Below are 16,049 nucleotides of genomic sequence, written 5' to 3' on the forward strand. Positions count from 1 at the left end.
CTAGGTCACTCCCCTTCACCTTGGGAGGAAGGCAACCGAGTCTATTGTCTCCCTCAGTATAAAAAAGTCTAAGCTGGTTACTCCGAGCTTACACATGGCTTTTCTACAAACATCTATTGAGTTCTTATACAAATAATTTAGGAACTTTCGCCGCTATGAAATAACCTAAGTCTTAATGCCTGTGTTTTCTGACTGCTGTATGATTCTGATTTTTTGTAGAGCTTATAAGTAAACCATTTTTAACTTACCAAATGTGTGGTCCTTTTCTAAGCCAGGGGAAGTGGGAAACTTTGAAAGGAACTAGCAAGGGGATATTTTAAAGGTCAAACAGACTATATTTCCACACTTCACTTTGGTGCATGTTTTGTGATTCTCTCACCATGTTTTGTGGGGTTCTCTCACCAAAGAGTCCTTACCCCAAACCTGGATCTTGACATCCAGGGAATTCTCCTTTTTATACTTACATTTTTCATTGCCAACCAACAAAATCTGCCCAGAAATAAATATGAGATGTGGTGCTAATGGGCCACAGCCTTAGAATTAGTGGGTGCCACATCAATCTGTTTCCACTGACCATTCAGAAATGCCAAAGGTTTTTCTAGCAAAATCATTACTCTGAAAATAATTTTTTTTAAAAAAAATCCTATTTCATTTGCCCTCATCGCTGCTGTCTCGGAGCCACACTTGCAATTTTTCAGAGCCAGCTTTATGATTCCACTGGGGCCATGGTGGAGAGGTAGCTGCTGGTTCCTCAAACACACTGCTGCTACCTTTCTGGAATTAGAGAAGAGGAGAGGGACAGGTGATCTGAAATGGAAAAAGGCAATTTCATAGAGCAGACTGAGGCCTGAGTAATTGCATGATTTATGCACGTGATGAAAGCCAATCTGACACTGGTCTAAGCCACAGGAGCTTGGAATGGCCCCAGCACACTGGAGAGCCCTGCACATCGTGGCATCTGCTCATTCACTCACCTAGCATCCTGTGATGGTGCCTGCAATCCTGAGCAACAGATTTGAGATGCTTCGGATGCTGCTCTTCCCCTGGAGTGTTTCCCTGGTGTTTAAGTTACCCTTTGAAATTTTAATCCGTCTAAGTGATTTTAACGCCAAGAAGGAATGTTGGATTGACAGCCCTGGGCAGCAGGGTTTTCTGAGCTTCCCAATAGACAAACTGTTCTCGGAATAGGGGCACCTCCCTCCGCTGCTGATGTGATCACTGATCAAATTCGAAACTGGGCTGTCACAATTCAGGCATGCTAATTTCAGTGAACAACAGAGAGAGAGAGAGAGAGAGAGAGAGAGAGAGAGAGAGAGAGAGAGAGAGAGAGAGAGAGAGAGAGAGAGAGAGAGAGAGAGGGAGAGAGAGGAGATGTGAGATGTGGCCAGATCTTTCCTTTGTCTTTGCCAGCCAAAGGAGCTGGCATCTAAAGTAGTTTGGTTCAGCAGATACTAAATAATTGGACAGATCCAGGAATTTTGTGTTCAGCTTGAGACAGGAAATAATATTTAAAAGAGAGTTAAGGATAGTTTGATAGATATATAATTTCCCAGTGTGCTCTGGGACAGTGCAGGCTACAGCAAACAAGCAAGCCGAACTAATTCTCCCTTCTCAACTGCATCAGTGCCGCCATGTGGCTATCTTTCATTTGTTTTCCTGTGCTGCCTTCACTAAACAGCCCTTTAACCTTTTGGGCTTTGCCAAAGCCCCTATGTTGGTAGCATCACAGCAGAGATGTGGAACCTGTGGCCTTTCAGATGCTGTTGGACACTTCCATCTGCCCCAAACCACTGGTGGTGCTGGCTTGGCCTGATGGGGGTTGGAGTCCAACACTATCTGGAGATCCAAAAGTTTTCCAGCCCTGCCTAAAAGACTAGAACTGTAGCACAATCCACCTGTCTCTAAGTACATTGACTTTGCTTTTGGTGTGTGAGGGTGGAGGAGGATGAAGCCTGAGACTCTCAGGACAGAGAATTCAGTAAACCCAATAACTTTTCTTTTCAAAACAAGAAGTCAAAAGAGTTATGGATGGGGAAGAAGAAGAAGAAGAAGAAGAAGAAGAAGAAGAAGAAGAAGAAGAAGAAGAAGAAGAAGAAGAAGAAGAAGAAGAAGAAGAAGAGTGTAATTGGCATTAATCCTGGAGAATGGCCTGAAGGTGGACAACTGTTTTACTCTGATATCCCTAGTTATATTCTTCATTTCTATACTATTGGGCTGGGGGGGCGCTTTGGCCTTTCAAATTTCAGCAGTGCCCTATGTGAGGCCTAAATTCAGCACCCCTTCCCAGCTCTCAGCTTCTGTTATGACACCCAGTGAGGTGGAACTGCTTACATTGCCCTAAATTTGCATCGAACACTACTGCAGCTTTCAAAAGACTGCTACCCAGAGTGCTTTTCTCTGCCCATAATCCTAAAACATGTGCATGGATGTGGCTGAGAAATCATTGAAGATATGCCTTTGGTAGCGAAGAGCAGATGTCCTTCCTAGCCATTTCATATTTTTTCCCCCGCTTGGCTTTTCCTTTTATTCCACCCCACCTGCTTTCTGGTTTAACTTTAGGAATTTTAAAAATTAATTTTGGAGTTGGCTTAATATGTGCAGTTGGCTGAGGTTTTCGGTTCTCTTTAACCCCACCGCAATTTTCATGTGACACCTATAGCGAAACAACTACAGCAAAATGGCAGGAAGCTGCCAAATAAGTCCTACCTTCCAAAAGCAGAATGAAACAAAAGAGCTTCCAGCACACCATGAGAGGGGGAGCCAAATCAACAGTGCCTACTCCAAGAGATCGTTCCAAAGCTAGTGGGACGTGGGTGGCGCTGTGGGTTAAACCACAGAGCCTAGGGCCTGCCGATCAGAAGGTCGGCGGTTCGAATCCCCGCGACGGAGTTAGCTCGGTCCCTGCTCCTGCCAACTTAGCAGTTTCAAAGCATGCCAAAGCGCAAGTAGATAAATAGGTACGACTCCGGTGGGAAGGTAAACAGTGTTTCTGTGTGCTGCTCTGGTTCGCCAGAAGCGGCTTTGTCATGCTGGCCACATGACCCGCAAGCTGTACGCCGGCTCCCTCGGCCAGTAAAGCGAGATGAACACCGCAACCCCAGGGTCGTCTGTGACTGGACCTAATGGTTAGGGTTCCCTTTACCTTTACTCCAAGAGATCGTTCCAAAGCTAGAGGGGCATCTAAGGAGCTCCACTTCTTATGGACATCAACCTAGCCTCCAGCTTTTACCATAACTGCATCAGCACATTATGAACAGCCTGAGACATCCTGGTCCCAGATGTGTAGTGGAAGACTATTGAACTTAGGATAGCGATGGGGAGGGGGCTGTTGTCCTTCATATGTTGCTTGAGTACATCTCCCATCATCCCTGATCACTACCTATGCTGACTGGGGCAGATAGGAGAACAAAAATATAGCCCTCCTGGATTAGTCCAGAGGCACTTCTAGCCCAACACTCTATTGTCACAGCAGCCAACAAGATGCCTATAGGAAGCCTGGAAAGAGTGAAACAGTACTCTCCCCACTTGCAATTCCCAGAAACCTGTATTCATAAGCATCAATATCTGGAGAACCACTATTAAATACATATATATCATATACAGACACTCAGGGTGGTTCACAATAAGAATTTAAAATAAAATATAATTATATAATCAAAATACTAACCCCCCACAAAAAAAAACAATTAAAGTAAAAAGAAACCCCCATCTGAATTCACCATAACTTCAAAACCCATATAACGAAATTACTAAATTACAGCGTTTGAAATATACCTTAGCTCCCCCCTTGGCACTAAACAATTTGGTTCCTTAGGGGAGAGAATAAAAATATCTTAACCCGCCACTTGAAAAAGAACAACGTGGGTGCCAGGCAAACTTCCCTGGGGAGGGAATTATGCAACAGAGGCGCTGCCAATTAAAAAGGGGAAAAAATAAAAAAAACCACCTCACTCTATGAGCCTCCCCTCCATGCAATGAAATCATGCTTTGAATTCCATCTTACGTTGTTCCCCACAAAAAAGCTGAGCATTCTCGGTTGCTGCTCTGGGGCTTTGGAACGCTCTCCTGCAAGCTGTTCATTTGGCTCCATCTCACATCATGTTCTAGGAGCAGATAAACATTATTTTGTGTCATTCTGCTTTTGGAAGTTGCACCCAACTTTATGGTCTTCTGCTGCTCGGAGCTTCGGTTGTATGCTTTTGTATGCGCGTTTAAAATTCTGATATCAAGAGTTTCTTTTCACCAAGGCTGCTCCAAGACATTGTGCCCCCTTCTCCTAATTCCATATACGGAGGGCCACTGGATTTAACAATCAATTCCTTTAACTAGGGAAATGCAGGAATACTGGTCTCCTAACAACTCTCAGCACCCTTAATAAACTCAGAATTATTCAGGGAAAGCTGGTATCATAGTGCGTCAAACATGTGGCATGACTGTGGCCTCAGTGTTGCCCTTGTATAACTCAGCAGGGATGAGGATAGAACTAGAAATAGCTGTCTCCACTTGTCATTGCTTCCATCTTCTCTTGGTGTCCCTGCATTCTGCCCTACTTGTCTCAATGGACACCAGCCACCTAGTACTAGGGTGTGTAGTTAAGAGCTCCATGTACCTCCAGACCTTCCAAGTGTCCCTATTTTCCAGGATTTAGAGAAGCCACCCCAGTTTCTGATTTCATCCAGGAATGTCCCGCTTCTCCTTAGGGTGGTCCTATTTTCATTGGAGAAATATTGCAGGGTATGGAGTTATCCGACCCCCGAGCTGTCTGGAGACAATCTTGTATATGGAAGTTTTTTTAAAAAAAGTTTAATGTTTTATTATGTTTTATATATGTTGGAAGTATACATAGGGTATACATAGTAAAAATTATCATTATGGAATGGGACGTCCCTATTTTCATTGGAGAAATCTTGGAGGGTTTGTAGCTCTGTTCTCCAAACATAGAGGAATGGCCAGGGGGGTCAGAAGGAATGGCTGGGGAGGGGATGCTATTGCTATGGCTCTCCAGCATCTATTGCTTGAAGTGATGGTTACACTTTTACTGGTGGCAAGGCAGGCCCTACTTGAACTGTTTTGGAAGCATTGCTAAAAAGCCATTTGCAGATTTGGCAGTTTGCATCTGCTTTCTTGGGTGTTTAATTTTATTGCGTAGGCTGCTGCCATACTTTGGTGTCTTATAGAATGCTATCGAACTGCATTTTTGTTTTAAATGAAACTGTACATTTGTTATTTCAGTAAACATCTTGGGAAGGCGCTAGCCTTCAAAGGGAGCTTAGAAATGTCTGGAATAAATAAGATACACAGCAAAGATTAAAGAAATAAATGACAGTGCAACAAGGAATCAGGATGTGGCCCTCCTTTTGCAACAGTTTCATCATTATGTTTGCCTTTGTGTGCATTGGGAATCCGGAGGAGGAGGAGGAGGAAAGAAACTGCAACAAGCTCTGCATATGTATCAGTTTATTAAACTTTAGAATTAAGAAAGGAGGAAAAAGAAGGGTGAATTGCTAATGTATCACTACTCCACAAACAAGGTCTGATAACTTGGAACCCCAAAACCCACGGATAAACTCAGCAGGGGAGAGATCTGCTAGCATCCCAATTCTTTGGATAGTTTCAGCAGCCAAACAACAAATCTGAGACATATGTTTGTCAGAGCAGCTTCCATTCAATTTGCCAGGAAGGCCTCCGACTAGTAGTTTGGCAGACATTACTCTTTTTCGCCTCTCTCCTCCTCCCCCGACCCTGTTTGTTTGTTTGTTTGTTATTTCTTGTTTATTCATTTCAACGATATGCCATAACAATAAGCCACATTACAAATGTTGGCCTCTTCAGTCATTTTCCAGCTGCTTAATCCCTACACATATATTATTCAGGAACAGAAAAGCAACAACAACAATAAAAAACGCCCCAACCACATATGAGGTACTGCTTTGGTGTTGCTATAGAATTATTTTCGTAGTTTACATTTGCTCCTTGCCCTACCTTTGGGCACAGGTGGTGCACAGTTTATGAAGGATTTATTCCATAACCCTAACATTTCTAGAATAGCCTACCTTACATTGTATATTGTATTTGGGGATAAGGGATGCTCTAGCCCTTAGCAGTTAACTGCACCTGTGAGTAGCAAGGTTAATGTTGTCTGTTTCTGTTGGCCTTCTGAGCATATAGCTTTTGTGTCAATCCTTCCAAGGCATCCAGAATTCTGTGCATCCCTTCAACACATGCTTACCAGAACATCTGCAGTTTGCGAAAACTAGGCCAAAGACGTTATCCATGTATAATATATGCGTGTTTGTCACTAAGGCAGGGCCTGTTCAAGGGTTAGAAATGGGAAGACGCTGATCTTAGAGTGAAGCATTGTGGGAAAAGTGGTCCCCACAGAACATCTGCACAGATGGTGATGGGCAGCTCTGCAAGTGATGCACAACTGCCATCCTCTCAATGCATCACCTGAACCCTGCAACCTAGCTTGGCACATAATAGCACTGGTCCTGGTGACGGAAAGAAGGATTTGTGTTTCTTGCCACATCACTTCATTTGGAATGTTTAGGCCTGCTTTTTTTAACTAATACCTGTTACATAATGATAATATGAAAGTTTTCTCGTATGTAGAAAACTGGAGTTCACCATGCCCCTTCCCCGAGACAGTGAATGGATTGCAGTAGACCTTGACAGCCAATTAACCTCAATATAGTATTTCCTGGCAGATTTCCTCTTCTTGTTGATTGGTACAAGGGATGTTTAATGAAAATAACAGGAAAGGTACTCAAAAGGTTGTCATAGTGAGCCTCCTCAAGGCAAGAAAGCAAGATTTTAGCTTCTCAAGTATAGGAACAATTTTGTTTAAAAAAGATTTTTTTTATTTTTTAAAAAACCCAACTTTGTTGTGTCTTCCCTCTTCACCCAGCAATGAAGTCCTGGTCATCAAAAGTTTAGCAAACATATATGGCTAAATACAGACCCTCCAACTGCCCCAATAAATCAGGGCATCCCATTTTTTGGAGGCCATATTCTCACGCGATAGCATGACACTCAAAAACTTGTGAGAGCATCATGCCCCAAAACATGCTTTCCTGCAAGCAACTGACAGCTGTTCATTGTTATTTTTTAAGTGAGGTATTTTATTTTTAAAGAAAACAGTGTGGATTTTTTTTCCTTTTTAAGTAAAAGGAAGGGGTTCCCTTAGAAAACATAATCAGTTTGCCTTTTTTTTTAATTCAAACAACATTTATTCAAAAGTTAGGATGCAGTTACAAAATCAGTAAGTGTACTGATCTCAGGCACTTTGGGAGCAAGCCTCCCTTGCTTCTTACACTTCAATTAAAACTTGGAGAAATCTGCTCTGGCAGGGCGCAGATCAGGGAGCACAGGCACCCAGACCACTGGAGAAATGTTTAATGGGCAGAAAAACACATGTGCTACCCATGGGAAACAATAAAGATCAACCCTGTGCAGCCACCAGAATGTGGAAGACATCTAACACAACCTGAGAACGAAGGAGAAAAGTAGAAGCTTCTTTCTTGCAGGAGAAGAAAGCTTTTGAGAAATTGGAGGTCAGGTTTTGGCCCAGCACTCATTTTAACCATTGCTTTCCACACCTCTCATTCAAGGCTAGGCGTAACCACCAAAGAGCTCTTTAATGTGGGAGGAGGAAGGAAAGCATGGAGGGTTGTTCTTCCTTGAGGTCCCCGCTGCTTCTTGGCTCCATGCCTCAGTGAGTAGCCCAAGCTCCCCACCTTGCTCCATATGCACAGAAAATTACCCCCATGCTGTGGCCTCTCGACAAAACCGTCAAGAGCAGCTACTAATGGGCCACCTAATGGCCATTTAATGGGACTAGTAAAGCTAATAGATTTTTAAAGATAATATTCATAATAATAGCTGGAGCGAAGCCTGCTGAAGAGGCATGAGGGCTGGCAGGGCCTGCCCTCTTGGAGTGAGCTCGCTGAACCATGCCTCCACTGTGACCTGCACAGGAAGCAAACCTGCTTTGCAGACCTTGAATGGCATAAATGGAATAATGAGGCATTGTTTTCATGCCGAATCTTTCTTCCAGAGAGTTTCAATGCCAGCTGATGATGGCCCAGCACTGCCTACATGCCTAGAGTCCCTATATATTACAGACAGTGCCTGTTTTCTTATTGCTTCCTTGGTTAATCACAATCCACATCTTTTTTACTTTTTATTATGTCTTGTACAAGTTGTTCGGCTGTGAGTTTCCCAGAGGTCATACTTTGGGGTTCAGCGAAATTTCAGAGCAGGGAGCATACACATAATAGAGGGCTCAGGCAGCAATCTTTGGCATGAGGTGCTAATGAGTTTGTCTCTGTTTTCATCCATGAGATCTTGGGATAGGGGATTAACACAACAGGCAACCTTGTTGCTCTCAGGCCTAGCTCCTGCAAAACAACCAGAGAGGCAGCTGTTCCCATTCAGCGGACTCAAATAAGTCGGGGCAGAGTGAGGTGCTGCTGTGAGTGAACATGGGTGCAGCAAGAGTTTGGTCAGATTAGCTAGAAAGACTTCAAGGGGTTAGCTCTCCTGTAGAAACTGTGTGGCTTGGCTCTATAGCATACCCTCCAACATTTCTTCGATGGAAATAGGGACGTCCCATTCCATAATGATAATTTTAGTATTTATACCAAACACATCCTATTGGGTTGGCCCAGCACTCTGGGCAGCTTCCAACATATATTAAAAAAAAACCTTAATAAACATTAAAAATTTAAAATACTTCCCTATACAGGATTTCCTTCAGATGGCTTGGGGGTTGGACAACTCCATACCCTCCAACATTTCTGCAATGAAAATAAGGACATCCTAAGGAAAAGTGGGACATTCCAGGATGAAATCAGAAACCAGGATGGCTTCTCTAAATTAGGGACGTCCCTGGAAAATAGGGACCCTTGGAGGGTCTGCTATAGCTACCAGCTCCTTGGGTACTTTCGTGACACTCATCTGCTTGTTCCTTTGTATGGTACACTTTAATCAATGTACAGGTAATGCTGTGACTAGTCATCGTCGGCCGTGATTTTAACAGGGGGAGATGGTGGCTACTTGGTTGGTAGCTGATTTATTTATTTTCGCCCATCATATCCATACACATACACACACAATGTTATGCTCCTGTGATTCCTTGTTTTCTTAACATTGTTTTATCTTTTTGTAAACTGCTTTGCAGTTTCTTTTGCTATAACTAAATAATAAGTAAATAAATGGTCTCCTTTTCAACAGAAGCACTTGGAACAAAAATATGGAAAGGCTTAGTGGTTCCAGGGGAAAAAAAGATACGATGGCCAGGATCTCACACAAACATCACTTCTCCAGAAAACCTCCATATTTAGCACTCACATTGATTTGCTTACACAAAGCTTACAAGGTGGTTAAATTCTGGCTGGTCTTTACTGCCTATTCATTCAGATTTGTTTATATGGTGGTTATATGGCAATGAGCATTGCATCTTCATTTGCTTGTGGGGTGTTTACATGTCTTTCCATTAATCATTTGTTCGTCCCATACTTTTCATCTCCCTGTCGCTTTCCAAACCTCAAAGTCCAGTTGTGTGTGTTTTTAAGGGAATTTGTTGTGCTAAATTGACAGAGCTCTTTGTGCAAACTCAACATTCTAGTACATGCTTGACTCCTTCCTGCAAAATACTGACAGTCTGGAGGTACCGTACACTTTCTGTGTAGGATAGTCTGAAGTGTTGTTGTTGTTTAGTCGTTTAGTCGTGTCCGACTCTTCGTGACTCCATGGATCTATTTGGATCAAGTTCTTAGGTACCCTGGTACTTATTAAGTTAGTGTTAGACAGCAAGTGAGACCTGCAACAAAGTGTTCCTGAATTAAGCTGGCTACTATCAGCATTACCTGGAGTTCTGCTCATTAATATGATGCACATTAAAGTGTGTTTACCATAACATGGTGGCTTTTTTTGGCGTTGAAGGTCTGGCATAAAACTCTCCTCTCCTAGACAGTTAATCAATCTCGTTTCTCTTGTGATTAGACCCACATTTCAGCTCACTACACCACCAATTTCTCCGCACACAAAAGATTAATAAAGCAAGATCTGGGAGGGCTTGGGGAAGTACAAACCAAGCTAGAAATTTGAGATATGGCTTATATCAACAATTAACGGGCTGAAGCATAATTCAATTAGAAATTAAATTGGAGGGAAAAAACCCATAATAATAAAAGGGCGATTTGCGTGTTGATTAAAGTGAAAACATGCAGTCATTAGCCTGTATTTAAATCTTATTAGCTGGGAGGTTGAGCAGTGCCTTACCATTAACCTGCCGGGTGCCTGCTGAGAGCCTGTCTTTCTCTGGCTGCTTAAATGGTTTGGATGTGCTTGAGACAGGTGCAAAGAGCCAAGATCTGTGCATGTCACAAATGAGTTTGGTAGGCAGATGCTTGGAATTACATAATCCTCAAAACACGGCATCCCCATAGTGTTTTGCAAGCCTTATATTTATGTGTCATCTCAGTTTTGATGGGGAAATTGCAGCCTGCTAAAAAAAAATTGCTAAAAGCCCTGCTTTTATGCACTCTGCCATGATACCATGAGCGATCAAGGTTCTCCAGCCCAAGAATGACTTCAAAAATTTCCAGAGAGAGAAAGGTGCTCAGACAATGTTGAGAAAAACATGGCTATTGTTTCTTTTTAATCACATTTTGTAGCCCATCTCTCCCCCCCCCCAATAGCCTCATGTGGAATACATGGGCATTCCCATTTTGTCCTCACAGCAACTATGTAAGGTAGGCTGGACTAATGGACAAGGACTAAGGAGGAACTGAAGTAGTTCAGATTAATAGTAATGTAGAGCCACTGCATAATGATAGGTGAAAGCACTCTGAGAGTGGAAGCTCATCTGCACTATATGTTTAAAGCAGTATCATAATGCTATAAACAGTCATGTCTCCCCCAAAGAATCATGGGAACTGTAGTTTGTTAAGTGTGGTGGGGGTTGTTGGGAGACCCCTATTCCCTTCACAGAGCTGCAATTTCTAGAGTAGTTTAACAATCAATTCCTCTTCATGTGGAACTTTGCTAGTGCAGCTCTGCTGGGAGGGAATATTGGTCTTCTAACAGCTTTCAGCACACTTAACAGACAACAGCTCCCAGAATTCATTGGGGGAAAGCCATGACTGTTTAAAGTGGTATCATAGTGTTATGTGTGATATCAATGTGGCCTTGTAGAACTTAGCATCAACAAGCCAGCCCTATTATTGTTGTGGCTCTTGTTCTTCTGGATTACCTGTTTATTTAGCGTTCACCCTTTGTTTGCACAATATTTGTGGGGAGGTTAGACTACATTGGCTATGCATCGAACACTTGTTCTGAATGGTTCGTGGGGAGGTTAGATGACATAGCACTAAGAAAAAGAAAAAGAAAAAGAACTCCCACATTTCTATTGCATTTTCACATCACTTTAATTATCACAATAAGTCCAACTTGGGTGAGGGGAGCAGGATTGTTGCACAGTTCCAAGTCCACTTGAATTGCACAATTTCAATTTGTCAGTATGCAATTTAATTCCACCTGAAAATAGTGTCCATATGAAAGCTTGTCTACCACAAGCTACTCTTGCCTTGGGAAAGCTTAGAATATCTTCCCAGACCCCCGAATGGTTGCACTCCCACCACCTCCATTTTATTGATCAAGTCCCCCATGAAAAAGTAAGATTCTCTTTTTAGGTGTCATTATTATTATTATTGTTGTTGTTGTTGTTGTTGTTGAATTTATACAGAGGTCTCAAGTTGGTTCAACATAAAAACCACAATATATATATAATCAAAATAAAAACAACAACTCAATAGCACTCAAAAAGAGCCACATTTTAAAAGGGCATAGGGTGTCAATCAGATCAAATAAAGGCCTGATTAAAAAGGAATGTTTTTTTTGCTTGCTGCCAAAAGGCAAACTTCCCTGGGGAGAGCATTCCCCAGATGGGGAGCCACTGCAGAGAATGCCCATTCTCATGTTGCCACCCTCCTGACCTCTCAAGGAGGAGGCCCATGAAGAAGGGCCTCAGAAGATGATCTCGTGGTTCATATCGAAAGAGGCAGTCCTTGAGGTATTGTGGTACTGAGCCAAATAAGGCTTTTAAGGTCAAAACCAGCACTTTGAATTGGGCCGGAAACTAATTGGTATCCAGTGCAGTCGGACCAGGATCGGTGTAATATACTCAAAACGTCTTGCTCCAGTGAGCAACCTGGTCCCTGAATTTTGCACTAGCTGAAGTTTCCGAACTGTCTTCAGAGGCAGCCATACACATAATGCATTGCAGTAATCTAACCTTGAGGTTACCAGAGCATAGACAACAGCAGTTAGGCTATCCCTGTCCAGATAGGGGCATAGCTGGGCCACCAGCTGAAGCTGATGGAAGGCACTCCAGGCCACTGAGGCCACCTGAGTCTTGAGTGACATCAAAGGAACCAGGAGTGCCCCCAAACTACAAAGCTGCTCCTTCAGAGGAAGTGTAACCCCATCAAGAGCAGGCGACTTCCCACCCATCCGGTCTAGGGAACCATCCACTAACAGTGCCTTAGTCTTATCTGGATTGAGTTTCGGTTTGTTGGCTCTCATCCAGTCCATTACTGAGGTAAGACACTGGTCCAGCACTTCCACTGCCTCAGCTGCAGATGTAAAAAAGAAACAGAGCTGAGTTTCATCAGCATATTTCTGACAACTTACTCCAAACCTCCGGATAACCCCACCCAGCGGTTTCACGTAGGTGTTTAACAACGTGGGGGATAGGATTGAGCCCTGCGGAACCCCACACTGAAGAGTCCATGGGGCTGAAAAGCACTCCCCAAGTAACATTCTCTGGGAACGACCCTCCAAGTAGGCCTGGAACCACCACAAAGCAGTGCCGCCCACCCCTGGTTTGGAGAGTCGCTCCATGGTTGATGGTGTCTTCCCTTGCATTCAGAAGAGTTGCCTTCCCCTATTTTACAACTGTGCAGGAGCACAGCTCAATCTGTCTCTCGATAAAGAGAGAATAATAATAGCTCTTTGTCGGCTCGCGTTCATGCCATTTGTCTCTTTTTGTTTTAATATATTCCCTCTTCCCTCTGTGGAGGATGTCCCTACACAAGAGCATTAGATCAGATTTTTAGATCAAATTATCCTTCTGCTACATAAAACCATCTGTAATTATTCCCCTATAACCACAACTTTAAATTGCTACTGAACACAACAAACAAGCCATTTTCATGCATCTAGCAAAGAAGATTAAAAGGCAAGCTAATATCTGAGGCTTGCAACTTTGCAGATAGATATATTATGTTAAAAACGACTTAAACTGTTTTGACAGGAATAGATTCAGTCCTTGTGCTCCCAACAGGATTCCATCAGTACTGGGCATGAGGGTGATGTGAAATGGGATATTCTTATTTGATCCACTCTTTGGAAAAAAAAAATAATGAGAGAGATGCTGAGCCAATCTCTCTGGTACGAGATGGGCAATGGGGTGCAACAGTGAGATGAGAGTGAAGCCCTGTACCCCTTAGTTGCAAGCTGGTTTTTAAAATCAGAGGGTTTTGAGGAACCTACATTTAGGATGTTAACTAAGATAGGAGACCTGCTTGATCAGCCTTGCAGCAGCTCCAAGTTCCAAGCATTTCCTAGGACCATGGATTTCAGGGAACTGGAGAGGGAAGGCAGGCCGGAACTTCCATTTGCAGGAGCGTTCTTGCTCAGGGACCTCATTGGATGCAACCTATTATTTATTTATCATTTTATTTTACTTGAAATTATTTTACTTTGTCACCTTTGTCCTTCCTGGCTCTGTCAACCAGTGACTCAGTGAAGGCTCTAACCTGAGGGTGGGTGGGTAGGAAGCTCTCAAAGCAAAATGGCAGTGAGTTCCAGGGGAAGCAGCCTTATATAGGATTTCCCCTCCCCTCTTCAAGGGCTGATGGGACAGCTTTTTCCCATGAGCCTATCACACAGAGAAGATGCTGGGCAAGGCCTTGCCCAGTATTTTGCTGCAATCTATGGGCTACAGCACTGCCTGGCAAAGGTGCCCCATGCTTAATGGTCCAAGGTACAGGGATTACAGTAAGCGTGCAACTCACGTGGGGGTTACATTCCAGGGAACACACCTAAAGCCAAAATCACATATAGTCAAAACACACTGGGATCAAGGGAGAGGGGGGGTGCCAATATGTTATCCTGGATGCCCATCCCCTTTCATTTATTTATTTTGCCAAGCGTATAAAGTTGAATGTGCCCAAGTTAAATGAGCATCCGTTGTAGGCTTAAAGGTAAATTGACCCCTGACCGTTAGGTCCAGTCGTGGCTGACTCTGGGGTCGTGGCGCTCATCTCACGTTATTGGCCGAGGGAGCCGGCGTACAGCTTCCGGGTCATGTGGCCAGCATGACTAAGCCGTTTCTGGCGAACCAGAGCAGCACACGGAAACGCCATTTACCTTCCCGCTGTAGCGGTACCTATTTATCTACTTGCACTTTGACGTGCTTTCGAACGGCTAGATTGGCAGGAGCTGGGACCGAGCAACGGGAGCTCACCCCATTGTGGGGATTCGAACCACCAACCTTCTGATCAGCAAACCCTAGGCTCTGTGGTTTAACCCACAGCACAGTGTCTTGTAATAACTTTGTAGAGGATGACTTCAAGTGGGCTAACAGAAATATATGACACCAGAACACTCTACAAAATCAAAAAGGAGCTTTTAATGAGTAGAGTGAGAGTTGGGTTGTTGTTTTTCCAGGTTAGAGTAAAAGTAATTAAAATATCCCAGCTAGTATTTAATGCACTTTCATAGAACTTTCATTCTCTCCATGCAAATATCTGATATAGGAGTTCACTTTCAAGGCAACAAGAAGGAATACACCTGACAGAACATGGCAACAGTAGTATCTCATCTTGATCCAAAATATTACAAAAAGGAGAACATTCATTCTCCTGGCAGCTCAAAGACACACACCCCAATCCATTTTAACTCTTGCAGAGCCCCTAGTGGGCTTTTAAAAACCTATTGATTTGGGCCAAAGCTGGAACACAGACAGCAGCATTTCATCTTCAAAGGTACAGGTAAAACATTGAGGCTGACAAGACTGCTTCGTTCAAGAGGTTTTGCAGAATCCCATCCCCATTAGTGTGTTTCTAATATACTAATAGACTTTGACCTATGGTTTCTTGGCATAATGTATTTGTTTCATTAGCCCTATATACTAATAGTGAACATAGAACTGAGGAGTTGGGAGGCCAACCCCCAGTAATGCAGGGATCTCAACTAAAGCTTCCATGACAGATGGCCATCCAACCTCTGCTTAAGGACTTCCAGTAAAGGGGAGTCCACCACCTTTTGAAGGAGTCCATTCCACCAATGAACAGCTCTTACTGTCAAGCAACATGAAGTTGGCTGATGATGAACTCTATTGAGCAACTAGCATCAAGGTTGGTGTCAGAACCAAGGCCCCAGGCCCGTTGTAGGCTTAAAGGTAAATTGACCCCTGACCGTTAGGTCCAGTCATGATGACTCTGGGGTTGCGGCACTCATCTCGCGTTATTGGCCGAGGGAGCTGGCGTACAGCTTCCAGGTCATGTGGCCAGCATGACAAAGCTGCTTCTGGAAAACCAGAGCAGCACATGGAAACGCCGTTTACCTTCCCGCTGTAGCGGTTCCTATTTATCTACTTGGATTTTGACATGCTTTCGAACTGCTAGGTTGGCAGGAGCTGGGACCGAGCAACGGGAGCTCACCCCGTCACAGGGATTCGAACCACCAACCTTCTGATCAGCAAGCCCTAGGCTCAGTGGTTTAACCCACAGTGCCACCTGGTTCTAATTCCCAGTTGGTTCTAATTCCCAGTTGATTTCTCACATTGTTCTTGACAAAGCATTGCTCTGGCATTGTGTGGGAGTTTGAAAGGGACCACAAAATGTGGAGATGGTCCTGATTGGCACCTGAAGTTGATGCAACTGGCTGATAAATTGTGCCATCCAGGCCGTTCAGCCCTATTTAAAGGAAAACGCTGCTTTGCTTTCCTCTCAGGATATTGTAAAAGCCAATTCACAGTT

The 16,049-nt window shown here is 43.6% G+C and overlaps 1 pseudogene; it reads right to left on the minus strand.

Annotated features, from left to right (window-relative positions):
- The window catches only part of LOC148686000 (uncharacterized), a 40,604-nt pseudogene that overhangs the window by 15,712 nt on the left and 8,843 nt on the right, over positions 1-16,049 (minus strand).

The sequence above is a fragment of the Zootoca vivipara genome, chromosome 4, assembly GCF_965207765.1.
Source record: "Zootoca vivipara chromosome 4, rZooViv2.hap1.1, whole genome shotgun sequence".
NCBI classification, from domain to species: Eukaryota; Metazoa; Chordata; class Lepidosauria; order Squamata; family Lacertidae; genus Zootoca; species Zootoca vivipara.